Source organism: Lithobates pipiens, unplaced genomic scaffold (assembly GCF_037356315.1).
Source record: "Lithobates pipiens isolate NorthernLeopardFrog02 unplaced genomic scaffold, aLitPip1_a1.2 Scaffold_30, whole genome shotgun sequence".
In the NCBI taxonomy this organism is placed as follows: domain Eukaryota; kingdom Metazoa; phylum Chordata; class Amphibia; order Anura; family Ranidae; genus Lithobates; species Lithobates pipiens.
Genome location: NW_027507791.1, coordinates 175,320,414 through 175,338,783, shown reverse-complemented (window position 1 = coordinate 175,338,783; position 18,370 = coordinate 175,320,414).

The following is an 18,370-nucleotide window of genomic DNA, read 5'->3' as shown; positions in this document are numbered from 1 at the left end:
TGTGTGTGTCCACCTGGACTCCTGGGTTGGCAGTGAAAGGGGGAACGTTAGCTTCTCCTGAGTTAGGAGGAAGCCACAAGGGGTTCTGGAGGGAATAGGGAAGGCTGGCATGGGACCTAACCCTTTGGGGCCGAGTTGACACCCCACTTGTACGTGGCCTTTGCCGAGGTACTGTGGTGCCGGTGGATGGCACTGGGTTGCCGGTGGATGGCTCTGCTGTGCTGGTGGATGGTACCTCCCCCTCACCAGTGCGCCTTCGTCTGACGGGCGGACTATCATCTTCCTCCTCTGAGGCTGTCATGGTACCGCTGCTGAGGACAGGCTCGTAGTCCACGTCAGAGTCACAATCTGAATATGAGGAGGAATTCGAAGCGAACACCTCCCCGTTGCTCTCGTCGGCTGCAAGAATATCATATGCCTCCTCAGCTGAATATAATCTTTGTGACATTTTTATTGATTACAAATGGCACTGACAGGTGACGCTGATCTGGCAGATGACACTGACAGGTGACGCTGATCTGGCAGATGACACTGACAGGTGACGCTGATCTGGCAGATGACACTGACAGGTGACGCTGATCTGGCAGATGACACTGACAGGTGACGCTGATTTGGCAGATGACACTGACAGGTGACGCTGATGTGGCAGGTGACACTGACGTGGCAGGTGGCACTGACGACACGTGGCACTGACAAATGGCACTGGAGGCAGATGGCACTGGAGGCAGATGGGGCTGACAGATGGGGCTGACGGATGTCGCTGGCAGATGTCGCTGACAGATGGCACTGGGGCTGGCACTGGCAGATGGCACTGGCACTGGCAGATGGTGCTGGCTATTTGCTCTGGCTAATTGCTCTGGCAAATGGGGCTGGCAGATGGCACTGCGGCTGGCAGGTGGCACTGGCAGGTGGCACTGGCAGGTGGCACTGGGGCTGACGGCACTGGGGCTGACGGATGGCACGGGCGCTGCAGGTGGCACGTGGCACTGGCGTCACTGGTGCTGACGGCACTGGGGCAGGTGGCACTGGTGCTGGCAGGTGGCACTGGTGCTGGCAGGTGGCACTGACGGCACTGGGGCTGACGGATGGCACTGGCAGGTGGCGCTGGCAGGTGGCACTGGCACTACTGGCAGATGGCACTGGGGCTGACAGATGGCACTGGGGCCGACAGTGTTAGTCACAGTATACAATTTATGACTCACAGATCCTCTCTCTCCTCACACACTGTCTCTGTGTGAGGAGGGAGAGACACGGCAATGGGAGAGGATCTCATATGTTTACATTTGAGATCATCTCCCATTGGCAGCTGCGATCGCGCTGTGAATGGCCGCTTTGATTGGCCGTTCACGGCGATCTATGTTTGCCTGTCTCCGGGAGACACGGCGAATACAAAACTTCCGCGATGCGCGCCCCCGGCAGCGCACATTGCGGAAGTAAACACAAGGACGTCCAGGGATGACCAATCGAAGGAACCCGCCTGCTCTACGGCCGTCATTCGGCTATAGGGCAGGCGGGAGGTGGTTAAAATACATTATTACTGAGATGGCGCTTTAAAAAAAAAAAAAAAAACAATATCATTCATGAGATCAGGAGAAATAATCCAGAAATGTGTTTGTGAGAACTGTGTGAATATGAGCAGCAAAGCAACTTCATTCTTCTAGCATTATAAAGAACATGCTCTGCATTTAAATGAGCACAGAATTTGCAGCATGACGAATGTGCTACTTCCAATATGAACTGTAGTTTTACCAGACCGAGCGCTTCCGTCTCGTACTTGCTTCAGAGCATGCGTCGTTTTTGGTCTGTCGGAACAGCATACATAGGAACTGGGTCCAACGGAGTTCCGGCGGAAAAATTTGAAACATGTTCCATTTCTAAAGTCTGTCGGATTTTTGCAAATCAAAAGTCCGCTGCAGCCCACAAACGATTGAATGGTCCGACAGAATCGTTCCGTCGGACCTTTGCTGTTAAAGTCCGCTCGTGTGTACGCAGCATTAGATATGCCTCTGAAGAAGGGAATGTTTTCCTGAAACATGTCAGGCGTTTTGGAGTTCACATTATAAAACCATATATGAAACCTTTGATGTTGTGCAGACTATACATTTATATGTATGATTCCACGCATTGATATATGTATGGGTTTTTATACTGTTCTGTAAAACGATTTTGTGTATAATTTTTGTGAATACATTTGTAATAAATTTTTTACTTATATTTTTGGTCTGTCTTAAAAGTTCCGCTGTAATGGGGGGTATTGTGATCTCCTTGTTAGGGGATCTTTCTATTGACACGTTTTGGGATGTTGGCAGCAATTATATTGGAATGTTTGATGCTTTCCTTTATGGTTCATCTCTTATATATAGTAAACTGATTCTTGAGTCTAGCTGCTATCCATTGTATTTCTTAGGTGGGGGCCCCAAAAAAATGTTTGCCCAGGGTCCAATGAATAGTAGAGACAGCCCTGGTAGCGGCAGTGCAGAGCAGGCCATGAGCTGTATGTACTGGCAGTGTCAGGGCAGTCATTAAACACAATGTAGTGACAGGGTAGTGAGCATTGTGTAATAGCATTTCTGTTCAATCAGCATTATATGATGGCAATGCAGACATCCCAAGTCTCCCGCATTTGATGGTTGGCTGATGGACACCCGCGAGTGAGGCATGATCTCCCAGCTGTCAACCGCAGCCCAAGCCACCCCCTCCTCCGGGCCAGGGGTGGCAGCGGCATCGCTATGGGGATTGATTGTATGAAAGCAGGTGCAGCACAGTGACTTCATGTGTCCCAGACTGTTACTCTGCTATCCTCTCGTACCCCCCCAGCTCCCCCAATCACTGAGTGCCCGCCCTCTGCCAGTCCAGCTCAGAGAAAGTTAGGAAGCCAGGGCAGCCAATGGAAGGTGAGCAGCAGCTGTGTGAAAATTACCCTGCATTGGCGGTGTCACTGGAAGAAAAAAATGACCCTGCATCGGTGGTGTCACTGGATGGAAAAAATGACCCTGCATCGGTGGTGTCATTTTATGGAAAACAATTTCCCTGCATTGGTGGTGTCATTGTAGTTTAACAATGACCCTGCATCGGTAGTGTCATTGGATGGAAAAAATGACCCTGTATCGGTGGTGTCATTAGCTGGAAACAATTTCTTTGTGTCAACGGTGTAGCTAAGAGGAAAATGGCCCTGCCTCAGTGTCAGTGGGGATTAACTACAGCCAATCAGTGAAGGGGAGATATTGGCGCATGCATGTACATTGTAGTACACACGCCCAGATTACCTTATAGTACAGCAGCTTCCAGGGACAGTCTTCTGAAATTGAGAACTGGCCTCATGTCAATAAAAATCATCCTAATATATACACAGATTTGTAAAAAAAATTGGCGGTAAAACACCGATATTTTTAGTGGTGCTTTACCACCAATTTTGTGCCGCTATTTGGCCACTAGAGTGGAGCTTTTACCCCACTACTAGCAGCTGAGAAAGGGTTAAAACCACCGCAAAGTGCTGCTGCAGCACCGCTTTGCCAGCGGTATAGCCGTGCTGCCCTACTGATTTCAATGGGCAGGAGAAGTGAAGGAACGGTGTATACACAGCTCCTTCACCGCTCCAAAGATGCTGCTAGCAGGGCTTTCACATTGGAGACACAGCAGCGGCTCTTTCAGGGCACTTTGAAGAAGACATTCCAAGGTATTTTAGTAAGAGGCATAATAAGTTTTTTGAAGTTGTCATTTTTTCCCACAATAATTTGCAAAATCAAGATTTTTTTTCTTTTTTTCTTTTTTTACAAAATTGTCATATTATCAGTTTATTTCTCACACACAGCATATGCATACCACAAATTACACCCCAAAACACATTCTGCTATTACTCCTGAGTACGATGATACCACATACTGTATGTTGAGGCCCAACATGCAGGGAGCGTCATCAGGCGTTCTGGCGCACCCAGGCCAATTCTGACATATCTCTCCTACAAATCATCATTTATTTGCTAGAAAATTACAAAGAACCCCAAAACATTATGTATGTGTTTTTTTTTTTTTTAAGCAAAGACCCTAGAGAATACAATGGTGGTCGTTGCAGCTTTTTATCTTGCATGGTATTTGCACAGAAATTTTTTTGAACACACGTTTTGTGCTTTAAAAAAAAAAAACAAACAGTAAAGTTAGCCCAATGTTTTAGCAAAATGTGAAAGATGAAGTTATGCAGAGTAAATAAATACCTAACATATCACCCTTCAAAATTGCACACGCTCGTGGAATGGCGCTAAACGTCGCTACTTAAAAATTCCCATAGGCGATGCTTTAACATTTTTTACTGGTTACATCTTTTAAATTACCGAGGAGGTTTAGGGCTAGAATTTTTGCTCTCGCTCTAATGTTCGCAGCGATACGTGTGGTTTGAATACCGTTTTCATATGTGGGCGGGACTTACGTATGCCTTTGCTTCTGCACATGGGGACAGGGGCGCTTTTAATTTATTTTATTTTTTTATTGTTCATTTTACTTTATTTTGGTTTGACACTTTTTTTCCCCAAAAATAAATTTTTTGATCACTTTTATTCTTATTACAAGGAATGTAAACATCCCTTGTAATAGGAATATGGCATGGCAGGTCCTCTTTACAGTGAGATATGGGGTCAATAAGACCCCACATCTCACCTCTAGGCTGGGAAGCCTGAAATAAAAAAAAAAAAAAAAAAAAAAAAAAAAAGATTCTGGCTTTTGATCTTATTGGCGAGTCGGTAGAAGCACCGGAGGGTGGCAGGAGGGGGGACGTCCCCTCTCGCCTCCCATGAGAACGATCAAGCAGCGGAACAGCCGCTATGATCATTCTTATGGTGTAGGGAATTGCTGGCTGAAAAATCGGATATCTGAATGATGCCTGTAGCTACAGGCATCATTCAGTTATACCCGCACAAAGTCAAGGAAGTCGTATGACGGCCGGTGGGCAGGAAGTGGTTAGAATGCATTTTTTTTTAACACAAAGTTGTCCATTTATACAATATTTCTAACACATAGCATGTACATACCAAAAATGACACCCCAAAATAGATTCACCTACTCCTGAGTACGGCGATACCACATGTGTGAGACTTCCACAGCCTGACCACATACAGAGGTCGAGTACAGCTGAGCATGGCAGGGTATCACCGAGTATGGCTGGGTATTGCAGGGTATCACAGAGTATGGCTGAGCATGGCCAAGTATGGCTGGGTAATGCTGAGTATCACCGGGTATGGCTGGGTATTGCAGGGTATCACCGAGTATTGCTGGGTATGGTAATTTATGGCAGAGTATTGCAGGCTATTGCCGAGTATTGGCAGGGTATTGCAGCTTATTTCTGGGTATTGCAAAGTATTGGCAGGGCATTGCTGGGCATCGCAGAGTATTGGCAGGGCATCGCAGAGTATTGGCAGGGCATCGCATCGCATTTTACTTTTTGTTATAATAAATATCCCCCAAAAATATATATATATAAAAAAAAATTTCCCTCAGTTTAGGCCGATACGTATTCTTCTACATATTTTTGGTAAAAAAATCGCAATAAGCGATTATTGATTGGTTTGCGCAAAAGTTATAGCGTTTACAAAATAGGGATAGTTTTATAGCATTTTTATTAATAATTTTTTATTATTTTTTTTTTTTACTAGTAATGGCGGCGATCTGCGATTTTTATTGTCACTGCGACATTGTGGGGGACCCATCGGACATTTTTGACACATTTTTGTGACCATTGTCATTTATACAGTAATCACTGCTATATAAATGCAGTGATTCCTGTGTAAATGACACTGGCAGTGAAAGGGTTAACCAGTGGGTGGCAGTGTAGGGGTTAAGTGTTCCTAGGGGTGTGTTACTAACTGGGGGGGGGGTTGGGCTTTCATTTAGTGAACAATGATCTCTGCTCCAATCACATGGAGCAGAGATCAGCGTCACTAGTTGCTAGGCAGAATGGAGAAATGTTGTTTACACGGCATTTCCTCCATTCGGCCGCTCCGTGAGATGATCGCGGGAATGCCCGCGGCGATCGAGTCCGCAGGTCCCGCGACTGGACTCACGGGGGTCCCGACCAGCGCGGGAACGCGCCGCCGGCGGTGCGCTCCCGATGGCAGGGCGACATCGAATATTGGACGTACCTGTACGCCAATATGCCTGCCCGTGCCATTCTGTCGACGTACATCGTCGTGCGCTGGTCGGGAAGTGGTTAAAGACTCTTATTTAGTGCTTTTTATGTTTCATATGAGATTAATTCTCAGTGAAACCATTGCACCAGTCCAGACAAATAATTGCTATGATCTATCTGTTATGACCAGTCTTCTGAAATTGTGAACGGCCCCCGGGAATACTGAAGATGACACCCTAATGCCACCATCTGATCACCCTAATATATATTTTTCTTCTAAACCTCTACTCTCTAATTTATAGTAGCCAGCATATACTACAACTTTGTGTGCTAAATATATCAGTGTGTCTTTGTTAATATACCTTGAAATTAATTTGGATATATTGATAACATACAATTTAATCCTTCACTATCTCATATTTAAAAAAAAAACATGTTTATATATCCTCTCGCCTAGATTTGAACCCACGACTATCAAATATATAAGCCTGCTGTTCTAACCACTATACTAACTCACAGATTGTTGGCCTTCCTTTCATGTTTATTATGAGGTTAAGTGTTTATGAAACAACTATTAGTCCAGACAAGTAATTGCTATGATCAATCTATTACAACCATAAAACACATTGTCTTGCTGCCTTCTAGCCATTCACAATTCCCTCATGTAGGGACAATAGCGCAATGTTTCCTACAAGTTGGGATGCAGAGCTGTGCTGACCATTGTGTTTTGTTATCTATGGATAACAAAAGCATGGCTCTTCTTGTTGGAGCAGATACAAGAGAGAGAAGGATAAGACAGCAAAAAGAGGAAACTATTAATACAGTAGAGGAACCAGCGAAACCAGCACTGCCTGTTTCCCTATACTGTGTGCTGTAACCAAGATAGATTTACAGAGCAGAAGACATGTATGTCTATGGGTCTTACTACATTATTGCTCATTGGTCCTAAAATCTTCTTAATAGAGACTACTATATTTATAAACTCAGAATTCTTTGACTTTGAATCTCAGAATTCTGACTTTGAATCTCAGAATTCTGACTTTGAATCTCAGAATTCTGACTTTCAAACTCAGAATTCTGAATTTTTTTCTTCTTTTTTTTAATGGCTCCAGGGCTCTTCCATACATTATGACTTTTCTACAGACCAAAATAAAATTGTTAGCTGCAAGGTACTCTTTCTTTAATAATAATGAAGCACATGGGAAGGAAGGAGGTGCAGAGGAGTCACTGCACTGACAAAACAGATAGGAATAACCTAGACAAATGTAAAAAAGCCTTGAGTGCAACCTGTGGGTAGTGATGGCCGAACGGTTCGCCCGGCGGTCGTTTCGCGGCGAATTTCCGACATTCGCGGTCCGCACGTTCGAACGCCTTTTTCCGTCGTTCGCCGCGGCGGACTTACGTGTTTAATGTATACAAGAACTTTAACCTTTGGTGACACGTTTATCATGTGATACAGGACAGCCAATTGAGACATGACAGCACATGGACACTTGTACATTCCCCCTAACCTATAAATACACCCGATCCGGTGGCCATTTTACATTCTTTCTTCTGTTACGATAGGGACAGGTTCCTGTGTGGAGTAGGGAGAGATAAACCACTAGCTATTTGGTACACAAAAGTTCTTTTCAGGACTGGTATAGGTGTTAGGTGTTGATAGGTTTGCTGTGCTGCTGATTCTTGCAGCAGCCTGAGTGTCTTTTGTTAGTTTAGAGAAAGGGAAAGGACGGTGTATGCTACAGGGACAGCCAGATTAGTCTTTCATCATCATCATCATCATCATCATCATTAGCTGTTACTATCAAGGTCCACAAAAGAGCTGTTCCAGTAACCACTAATCGTTCTCTTTTTTTGCCAATTTGTATAGGGACAGGAAGGAAGCAGTGTTGTCAGGCAGTGAGGGTAATTTTAAAGACTTGCTGTTATTATTAGTTCCACAAAGGTTCTTTTCAGGACTGGTATCAGTGGTACAGTAATAGGCTTGTACATGTATAATATTCTTTCTTCCAAATATAGAAAGGATATTATACTTGACTGCTGCCCTTCTGCTGCAGTCTGCTAAACATTCACAACTCACTTGTTCCACAAAAGTTCTTATAAGGACTGGTAACTTGGTATAGGGTGCTACGGTACATAGGCTTGAGTGCGGTACAGTCTGCTGTTCTGTAAGGACCGCTATCGGTCCACAATAGATAGGGTTGACGTGCACCACTGCTGACCGCTGCCCTATACTGCAGCAGTCCTTCAGCGGTATAGGGACTGACGTACAGTCTGCTAATCACTAACACACAACCTGCTTGTTCCACAAAAGTTCTTATAAGGACTGGTAACTTGGTATAGGGTGCTACGGTACATAGGCTTGAGTGCGGTACAGTCTGCTGTTCTGTAAGGACCGCTATCGGTCCACAATAGATAGGGTTGACGTGCACCACTGCTGACCGCTGCCCTATACTGCAGCAGTCCTTCAGCGGTATAGGGACTGACGTACAGTCTGCTAAACACTAATACACAACCTGCTTGGTCCACAAAAGTTCTTATAAGGACTGGTAACTTGGTATAGGGTGCTACGGTACATAGGCTTGAGTGCGGTACAGTCTGCTGTTCTGTAAGGACCGCTATCGGTCCACAATAGATAGGGTTGACGTGCACCACTGCTGACCGCTGCCCTATACTGCAGCAGTCCTTCAGCGGTATAGGGACTGACGTACAGTCTGCTAAACACTAATACACAACCTGCTTGGTCCACAAAAGTTCTTATAAGGACTGGTAACTTGGTATAGGGTGCTACGGTACATAGGCTTGAGTGCGGTACAGTCTGCTGTTCTGTAAGGACCGCTATCGGTCCACAATAGATAGGGTTGACGTGCACCACTGCTGACCGCTCACCTATACTGCAGCAGTCCTTCAGCGGTATAGGGACTGACGTACAGTCTGCTAATCACTAACACACAACCTGCTTGTTCCACAAAAGTTCTTATAAGGACTGGTAACTTGGTATAGGGTGCTACGGTACATAGGCTTGAGTGCGGTACAGTCTGCTGTTCTGTAAGGACCGCTATCGGTCCACAATAGATAGGGTTGACGTGCACCACTGCTGACCGCTGCCCTATACTGCAGCAGTCCTTCAGCGGTATAGGGACTGACGTACAGTCTGCTAAACACTAATACACAACCTGCTTGGTCCACAAAAGTTCTTATAAGGACTGGTAACTTGGTATAGGGTGCTACGGTACATAGGCTTGAGTGCGGTACAGTCTGCTGTTCTGTAAGGACCGCTATCGGTCCACAATAGATAGGGTTGACGTGCACCACTGCTGACCGCTGCCCTATACTGCAGCAGTCCTTCAGCGGTATAGGGACTGACGTACAGTCTGCTAAACACTAATACACAACCTGCTTGGTCCACAAAAGTTCTTATAAGGACTGGTAACTTGGTATAGGGTGCTACGGTACATAGGCTTGAGTGCGGTACAGTCTGCTGTTCTGTAAGGACCGCTATCGGTCCACAATAGATAGGGTTGACGTGCACCACTGCTGACCGCTCACCTATACTGCAGCAGTCCTTCAGCGGTATAGGGACTGACGTACAGTCTGCTAATCACTAACACACAACCTGCTTGTTCCACAAAAGTTCTTATAAGGACTGGTAACTTGGTATAGGGTGCTACGGTACATAGGCTTGAGTGCGGTACAGTCTGCTGTTCTGTAAGGACCGCTATCGGTCCACAATAGATAGGGTTGACGTGCACCACTGCTGACCGCTGCCCTATACTGCAGCAGTCCTTCAGCGGTATAGGGACTGACGTACAGTCTGCTAAACACTAATACACAACCTGCTTGGTCCACAAAAGTTCTTATAAGGACTGGTAACTTGGTATAGGGTGCTACGGTACATAGGCTTGAGTGCGGTACAGTCTGCTGTTCTGTAAGGACCGCTATCGGTCCACAATAGATAGGGTTGACGTGCACCACTGCTGACCGCTGCCCTATACTGCAGCAGTCCTTCAGCGGTATAGGGACTGACGTACAGTCTGCTAAACACTAATACACAACCTGCTTGGTCCACAAAAGTTCTTATAAGGACTGGTAACTTGGTATAGGGTGCTACGGTACATAGGCTTGAGTGCGGTACAGTCTGCTGTTCTGTAAGGACCGCTATCGGTCCACAATAGATAGGGTTGACGTGCACCACTGCTGACCGCTCACCTATACTGCAGCAGTCCTTCAGCGGTATAGGGACTGACGTACAGTCTGCTAATCACTAACACACAACCTGCTTGTTCCACAAAAGTTCTTATAAGGACTGGTAACTTGGTATAGGGTGCTACGGTACATAGGCTTGAGTGCGGTACAGTCTGCTGTTCTGTAAGGACCGCTATCGGTCCACAATAGATAGGGTTGACGTGCACCACTGCTGACCGCTGCCCTATACTGCAGCAGTCCTTCAGCGGTATAGGGACTGACGTACAGTCTGCTAAACACTAATACACAACCTGCTTGGTCCACAAAAGTTCTTATAAGGACTGGTAACTTGGTATAGGGTGCTACGGTACATAGGCTTGAGTGCGGTACAGTCTGCTGTTCTGTAAGGACCGCTATAGGTCCACAATAGATAGGGTTGACGTGCACCACTGCTGACCGCTCACCTATACTGCAGCAGTCCTTCAGCGGTATAGGGACTAAGAGTTTTGTCACAGGGTCATTTAAAAAATGACATGCAGAGGAAGAGGCAGGCCCTTCCGCAGGGGTGGTAGGGGTAGGGCAGGAGCAACAGGCTTGAGCCAAAGTGGGAAGTTGCAGAAGGTGCGTTCAATTACTTTAAAGGATGCACCAGACTTGGTTGAGTGGCTCGCTCAGCCTTACTCTTCTGCACCCTCCTCATCCTCTCGATCTGCACCCTCTTCTTCACTCTCTGCTATGTGCACCCCCAAAGACACTACCACCAACAACACGACCACCACCACCACCACCACATACCTTCCGCTTGAGTCACTGGAATTATTTTCCGATCCATATCAAGAGGACATTTCTGATGCGCAGCCACTCTTGGTATTGGATCAGGAAGAGGAGGTAGCAACAAGCGCTACTCAGCAGTCTGACGCCAGTACCCAGATCAGCCCAAGGAGGAGGTTGGTCCCCGGTGTTGCTGCCTACTCCGAGATCTCTACTTATAGCGGTGGGGAAGGTGACGTTGATGATGACGTGTCTAGTGATGTCACGTGGGTGCCCACAAGAGAGGAAGAGGAGGGGAGTTCAGAGGGAGATATGGACCAGCAGATAGGGAGGAGAAGCAGCAATGACTTACATTGCACAGCAGGGACAAAGCAGACTGCAAATGTATCAGGAGCGAGTCATCGACCATGTACGGTCACATCTGGCGCTCCCAGGACACCGGCACATGGCTCCGCAGTGTGGGCTTTTTTTAACGTGTCCGCTGCTGACAATAGCGTTGCCATCTGCAATCTTTGCAGTCAACGCGTTAGTCGCGGTAAGCCCAATACTCACCTAGGGACGACCGCCTTAAGAAGGCACATGAGCAGCCATCACCGAGCCCAGTGGGAGCAACGGAACACACAAAGCCACACTGCAGGCTCTCACCGTCCAGCCTCGTCTTCTACTTCTCCTTCTCCTCTCTCCTCACAATTGTCCTCCACTCCACCTTCCATCACGCCAAGCTCACATTTTTCTGCAAAAAGGCAGGCTTCCGTGGGCCTAATGTTTGAGCGTAAAAAAATGATGATGCCGGATAACCCTCTTGCCCAACGGTTGGCGGCTGGCTTGTCAGAACTCATAGCCCGCCAACTACTGCCATATAAACTGGTGGACTCGGAGGCCTTTCGCAAATTTGTGGCCATTGGAACACCACAATGGAAGGTCCCAGGAAGGAAGTATTTCTCAGAGAAGGGCATCCCAGAGCTATATGGCCATGTTCAGCGGCAAGTGAATGTATCTCTGGCACACAGTGTCGGTGCCAAGATACATCTGACCACAGACACGTGGTCTAGCAAACACGGGCAGGGAAGGTATATCAGTTTTACTGCCCACTGGGTGAACCTTCTGACGGCCGTCAAGCATGTAACCCGTGGCACCCGTGTAGATTTGGTTTTACCGCCACGGATTGCATGCAGGCCTGACTCTTCTTCTCCTCCTCCTACTCCATCCTCCTCCCTCTCCTCCTCAGCTGCCTCCTCCTTTTCCGCTGCTAGCGTCTCTTCCACTGCACCGCCCAAGCTCCCCAGAACCTATTCCACATGCCAGGTGAGACGTTGCCATGCCGTGCTGCGTCTGTTGTGCCTGGAAGCAAAGAGCCACACTGGCCCGGCACTCCTTTCAGCTTTGCGTTCACAGGCAGATGAGTGGCTAACACCGCTCAATTTGACAGTTGGTAAAGTGGTGTGTGACAACGGTGCCAATCTGCTTAGCGCATTGAAACAGGGCAAAATCACGCACGTGCCGTGCATGGCACACGTCTTAAACTTGGTCGTGCAGCGATTCCTTGTCAAATACCCTGGGGTCCAGGACATCTTGCGGCAGGCAAGGAAAATCTCGGCCCATTTCAGAAGATCTTACACGGCCATGGCTCGCCTTGCTGACATTCAGCGGCGACACCATCTGCCGGTCAGACGTCTTATTTGCGATTGCCCGACGCGATGGAACTCAACCTTCTATATGCTTGATAGGCTGCTCCAGCAGAAACGTGCAGTTAACGTCTACCTGTATGAACTCTGCGAAAGAAACGGTTCTGGGGAGCTGGGTTTTTTTTCACCGCGCCAGTGGCTGCTCATGCGCGACACATGCAGACTTCTGCGGCCATTTGAGGAGATCACCAAACTGGTCAGTCGCAGCCATGGCGCCATCAGTGACATGGTACCTTATGCCTTCTTTCTGGAGCGTGCATTGCGTCGTGTCATTGATCAGGCTGTGGAGGAGCAGGAGCGGGAAGATGAGGAAGTCGCAATGCTGGATGAATTCCCAGGGGGGGCTACTCTATCTGAGACAAGTCAACAACAGGAGTCTGATGAGGAGTCAGAGGAGGATGGTGCCGGGGCGGATGAGCAGGAGCAAGAAGAGCATGCTTTAAACCTTTCTGGGATCCCTGTTGTGCGAGGATGGGGAGAGGAGAATGAAGAGGACGACATTATCCTGGATGATGAGCAGGAGCCAGGCCACCACACCGCTTCCACTTTAGTGCAAATGGGGGCCTTCATGCTCCAGTGTTTTAATAGGGACCCCCGTATAAAAAGCATGAGGGTCAAGGACCAGTACTGGGTGGCAACGTACTTAGACCCCCGGTACAAACACAAAATGGCGGAAATGTTACCGCCGTCGCAGAGGGCTGTCAGAATGCAGCACTTCCAGGCCTTGCTTCGAGAAATGCTGCATTCTGCTTTTGCGTGCGCTGGCAGAGGAGCAATTCCCACTCCCAGAGAAGGATTTGCGGGTACCAATCCAACAGCGCCTGCAAGAAGAGGCCGGTTTGAAGATGTGTTGGTGACTTCGGATATGAGGTCATTCTTTCAGCCGACCCATCGACAGGTGTCATCCGGATCCAGCATCAGGGAACGCCTAGACCGTCAGGTGTCCGACTACATTGGGTTAACGGCCGATGTGGACGCTCTGAGGAGTGATGAACCCCTAGACTACTGGGTGGGCAGGCTTGACCTCTGGCCAGAGCTTGCCCAATTTGCAATCGAACTGTTGGCTTGCCCCTCATCCAGTGTCCTGTCCGAAAGGACGTTCAGCGCAGCAGGGGGGATTGTGACCGATAAGCGTACTCGCCTAGCTCACCACAGTGTTAACTACCTCACATTTCTAAAAATGAATGAGGCATGGATCTCGGAGGAATTCAACACATGTGACCAGTAGACCATGTATATGTCTATAAACTATTTTTTTAATCAAGAACACAGACCTTCTTAATTCATTTGGCTCACTTCCTTGACCCAAAAAAGCACACCGTACTATATGCCCCTACCCTCCTCTTTGAAGAGGTTGAGCGGTGTCATATTTCTACTGGGGCTGCTTATGATATCCCTGTGCTGTGCTGACTTCCTCCTGGGGGTTCTTATTATGAGGGGATCACACCATCCCTGTGCTGTGCTGACTTCCTCCTGGGGCTGCTTACGGTGCTGCTGTCAGTGCTGTATGTCACGGTGCTGCTGTCAGCGCTGTATGTCACGGTGCTGCTGTCAGCGCTGTATGTCACGGTGCTGCTGTCAGCGCTGTATGTCACGGTGCTGCTGTCAGCGCTGTATGTCACGGTGCTGCTGTCAGCGCTGTATGTCACGGTGCTGCTGTCAGCGCTGTATGTCACGGTGCTGCTGTCAGCGCTGTATGTCACGGTGCTGCTGTCAGCGCTGTATGTCACGGTGCTGCTGTCAGCGCTGTATGTCACGGTGCTGCTGTCAGCGCTGTATGTCACGGTGCTGCTGTCAGCGCTGTATGTCACGGTGCTGCTGTCAGTGCTCTGAATTACGGTGCTGCTGTCAGATGCCTCTATCACGGTGCATGTGTCATTCCGGTATGTCACGCTGCTGGTGATCATCTCCTGCACCCTCTTCTTTGCCTACCCTGGTCCCTGACCTTCCCTCTCCTCCATTGCCTTCATTAGCTCCATAGTCCTGAATTGTTAGAACAATTTCCCAAATAAAATAAAAATGCTTGTAGTTATCGATCCCAAATTCACCTCATACATGTATTATGTCATTGTCCAGATGGTGGGACTACGTTTTACCCCCTAATAATTACCACGTGGCCGCAAATTCGACATGAAGGTTTGCAAAGTTCGCCTCCCATTGAAGTCAATGGGGCCCGCGGCGAACGTTCGGTTTCGCGAACGTTTGGGTCCGTTCGCATTTCGCGTTCGCGAAACGTCCCGTCGGAAGTTCGTCCATCACTACCTGTGGGCTGAAAATCAGAATACAAAATGTTCATATGCAATATTTCAAGTTTACCTGAAAAAAAATATTTTTATTTAAATTAATTTTTTATCTTTCAATATGTTTTTTTATTTATTATGCAAAGTCAGACAACAAGATAATATCACAAAAATTACAGTCAGTAAACATCAGATCCCAGAGATGTGATTTTAGACATAAACATCAATTAGTTTTTAGTATTAATATTTTGCAAGAATTTTGGTGAAATGCACACTACTTATTAACATAGAAGAATATAATGCTTTATGGGCCAAGTCTTGAAATATGCCCCATATTCTGCCGGGCCCAGTTACATTTCATCCAGGGAGCCGTTTAGGCCCATATTGCTAGGAATGGTGATGGCGCAGGGGAAAGAACAGGGAGAGAGAAAAACAAAAAAAGGGGGGGTGGTTCTCTTGTGCCCTTCTTCTGTAAGTATCAACAACATAGAATTGTACACAATATCAAGTTATCTTGTATTTTTAAAAATGTCCTGTTGGACAGTAAATATGGAGAAGAGAAAAAAACATAAAGGAAAAGGAGAAGAGAGAGGGAAAGGAGGGGAAAAGAAGAAGAGAGAGAGGGAGGGTCAACCAGTGGTAAATCACAAGGGAGATGCATATCTTATCCATGGATCCCATATCATATCGAATTTCTTGGTATTATTGCGGAGAATCCAGGTGAGTCTATCATTGACCATGATCCAGTTAAGTTTAGTTTTCACAGAGTCAATAGGAACCATTGACTGTTTCCAGTATCTAGCTATAGTTATCCTGCCAGCTAAAATGATATATACTATTAGCTTTGAAAATTTTTTAGGAACTCCATCAGGGAGTTTTTGGAAAAGTGCAATTTCCGGGGCTCTACGAGCATTAACCCCAGTCACTGTATATATGAGGTTAAATATACGAGTCCAAAATCTAGTAATTGTCGGGCATTGCCACCAAATGTGGTACATCGTACCCACCTGGCCACACCGTCTAAAGCACATGGGAGATGCAGATGGATGCATCTTAGCAATCCTGGTTGGTACTAAATACCAGCGAAGGAGGGTTTTATAATTAGCTTCAATTAGGCTTGATTCACATCTATGCATGTTGCTTTTGCAGTGCCTTTTGCGGTGCTTGTCATGTTTTTGGACACACGTTTTTACTGCGATTTTGCCACGATTTTGCAACGTTTTGCGTTTTTTTTTTTTTTTTTTTACACTAGGTTGCTTAGCAACCAGATATATACAGTGAAAAAAAAATGCAAATCGCTGCAAAATCATGGCAAAAACACAGTAAAAACACGGAAAAAAAGCCGTACTTGCGTTTTTGATGCAGGTCCATTGACTTCTATTACATGAAAAACGCTGCATTTTGCATGAAAAAAGTCCCCGACCCTTTCCAAAAACGCAGAGGCACAAAATGCATTGATGTGAACATGTTCCATAGGAACCCATGTTAAAACATTTCCTTGCATTCCTGCAAAATGCAAAATGCAGCAAAAAAGCGCTAGTGTGAATCAAGCCTTAGTGTTGTGTTAATGGGTACTTTAGATAAAGCATAAGCCATGTCTTGCCAGTCATATATTTCAAAAGTAGTGTTCAAGTCCCGTTCCCAATGAGTCACATAGGGGAGTTTAGTATTTGGATCAGTAATAGTGGTATAAACAGTAGATATTCGTCCCCGTAGTAAGTCCTTCGATTGACAAGACAATTCAAAATTCGTAAGTGTAAGCCTTTGTACACACGGTCGGAGATTCCGACGGAATGTGTCCGATCAGACCGTTTTGTCGGATATTTCGACTGTGTGTGGTCTACATCGGACTGTTTCTGTCGGAATATCCATTGGACCAAATTTTCCAACATGTCGGTAAAATTTTTGGACACAATGCTCCGATCGGACATACTCTGATCATGTGTAGAGAATTCCGATTGGACAAAGTGCCACGCATGCTCAGATCAAATTCCTACACCAAAGCTATTGGCTACTAGCGTGAACGTAGTCCCGTCGTAACAAAATAACGTCATTACGTCAGATTTTCCGACAACTTTGTCTGACCGTGTGTATACAACAGTTTCGGACAAAATCCGTTGGATAAAATCCAACGGATTTGGTTGTCGGAATCTACGACCGTGTGTACAAGGGCTAAGAGGTCCATCTAGTAAACTGAGTTTAGTACGTATAAAGGAGATAAGTTGATTATACCTAAACAGTTCACTAGAGGGCATTTGCATTGTCTCTGCAAAGTACTGTAAAGTGTGAGGTCGGTTTCCATCTAGATAGTCACCTATCCTTAGAAGTCCTTTGTTAAGCTACCATTGAAATACCCGTGGAATCAGGCCAGGGGAGAATTCTGGATTACAGAACACCGGAGCCAATGGGGTATGCGGAGATGATAGCGGTTTACGATGCCACACCCTGTCCCAGACCTCAAGGGAGTGAGACAGGGTGGGGCACAGAATGGGAGGGCGAAGGCGGCTCTGCAGCCACATCAAGGAGCCAACAGCAAAAGGGTGGCACGAGAGAGCTTCAATAGACACCCAAAGGGGTGGATGCCCCTTAGCTGTTGTGTATGAAAGTTGTGTTTATTTGAGCTGCTTGATAGTAAGCTTGTAGATTAGGGAGGCCAAGCCCACCGCACGATTTTGAGGCATGTAACGTCAACTTATTCATGCGAGGCTTCTTATTACCCTAAATAAAGCGGAGAACATCCGTTTGTAGTCACTGTAGTTCTCTCCTCGGGACTGCAATAGGTAAGGTTCTAAAATAATAGAGTAGTCTGGGAAGAAATGTCATCTTAATAGAATTCGTTTTACCAAACCAAGACAAGGGATAGTCTGCCCACCGCCGGAGATCCTCCCGGAGTCGGCGAAAAAGTGGGGGATAATTAGCCCGATATAAAGTGTCAACCGAAGATGTCAGCTGGATGCCTAAATATGGAATAGAGGTTGAGGTCCATTGCTCTTCTACTAAGGTGGGCAAAGAAACATTAAGGGCCATCGTTTTCTGAGTGTTTAAAGTGAGTCCTGAGAGCTGGGAAAATCGGTGAAACAGGGACAACAGAGTAGGTAGAGTGACTTCAGGGTTAGTAACATACATGAGAACGTCATCAGCAAACAGAGAACATTTATGTTCCTGCTGCCCACAACATATTCCATAGATTTTAGGATGTGATCAAATTGCGACAGCTAAAGGTTCAATTACTAATGCAAAGAGCAATGGGGAAAGTGGACAGCCCTGTCTTGTTCCACATCAAATAGGAAATGAGAGGGATCTATAACCCCGAATAGCGACCTGGGCCAACGGCTTGCTATAGAGTTTTTGTAGCAGTGAAATAAAAACAGAACC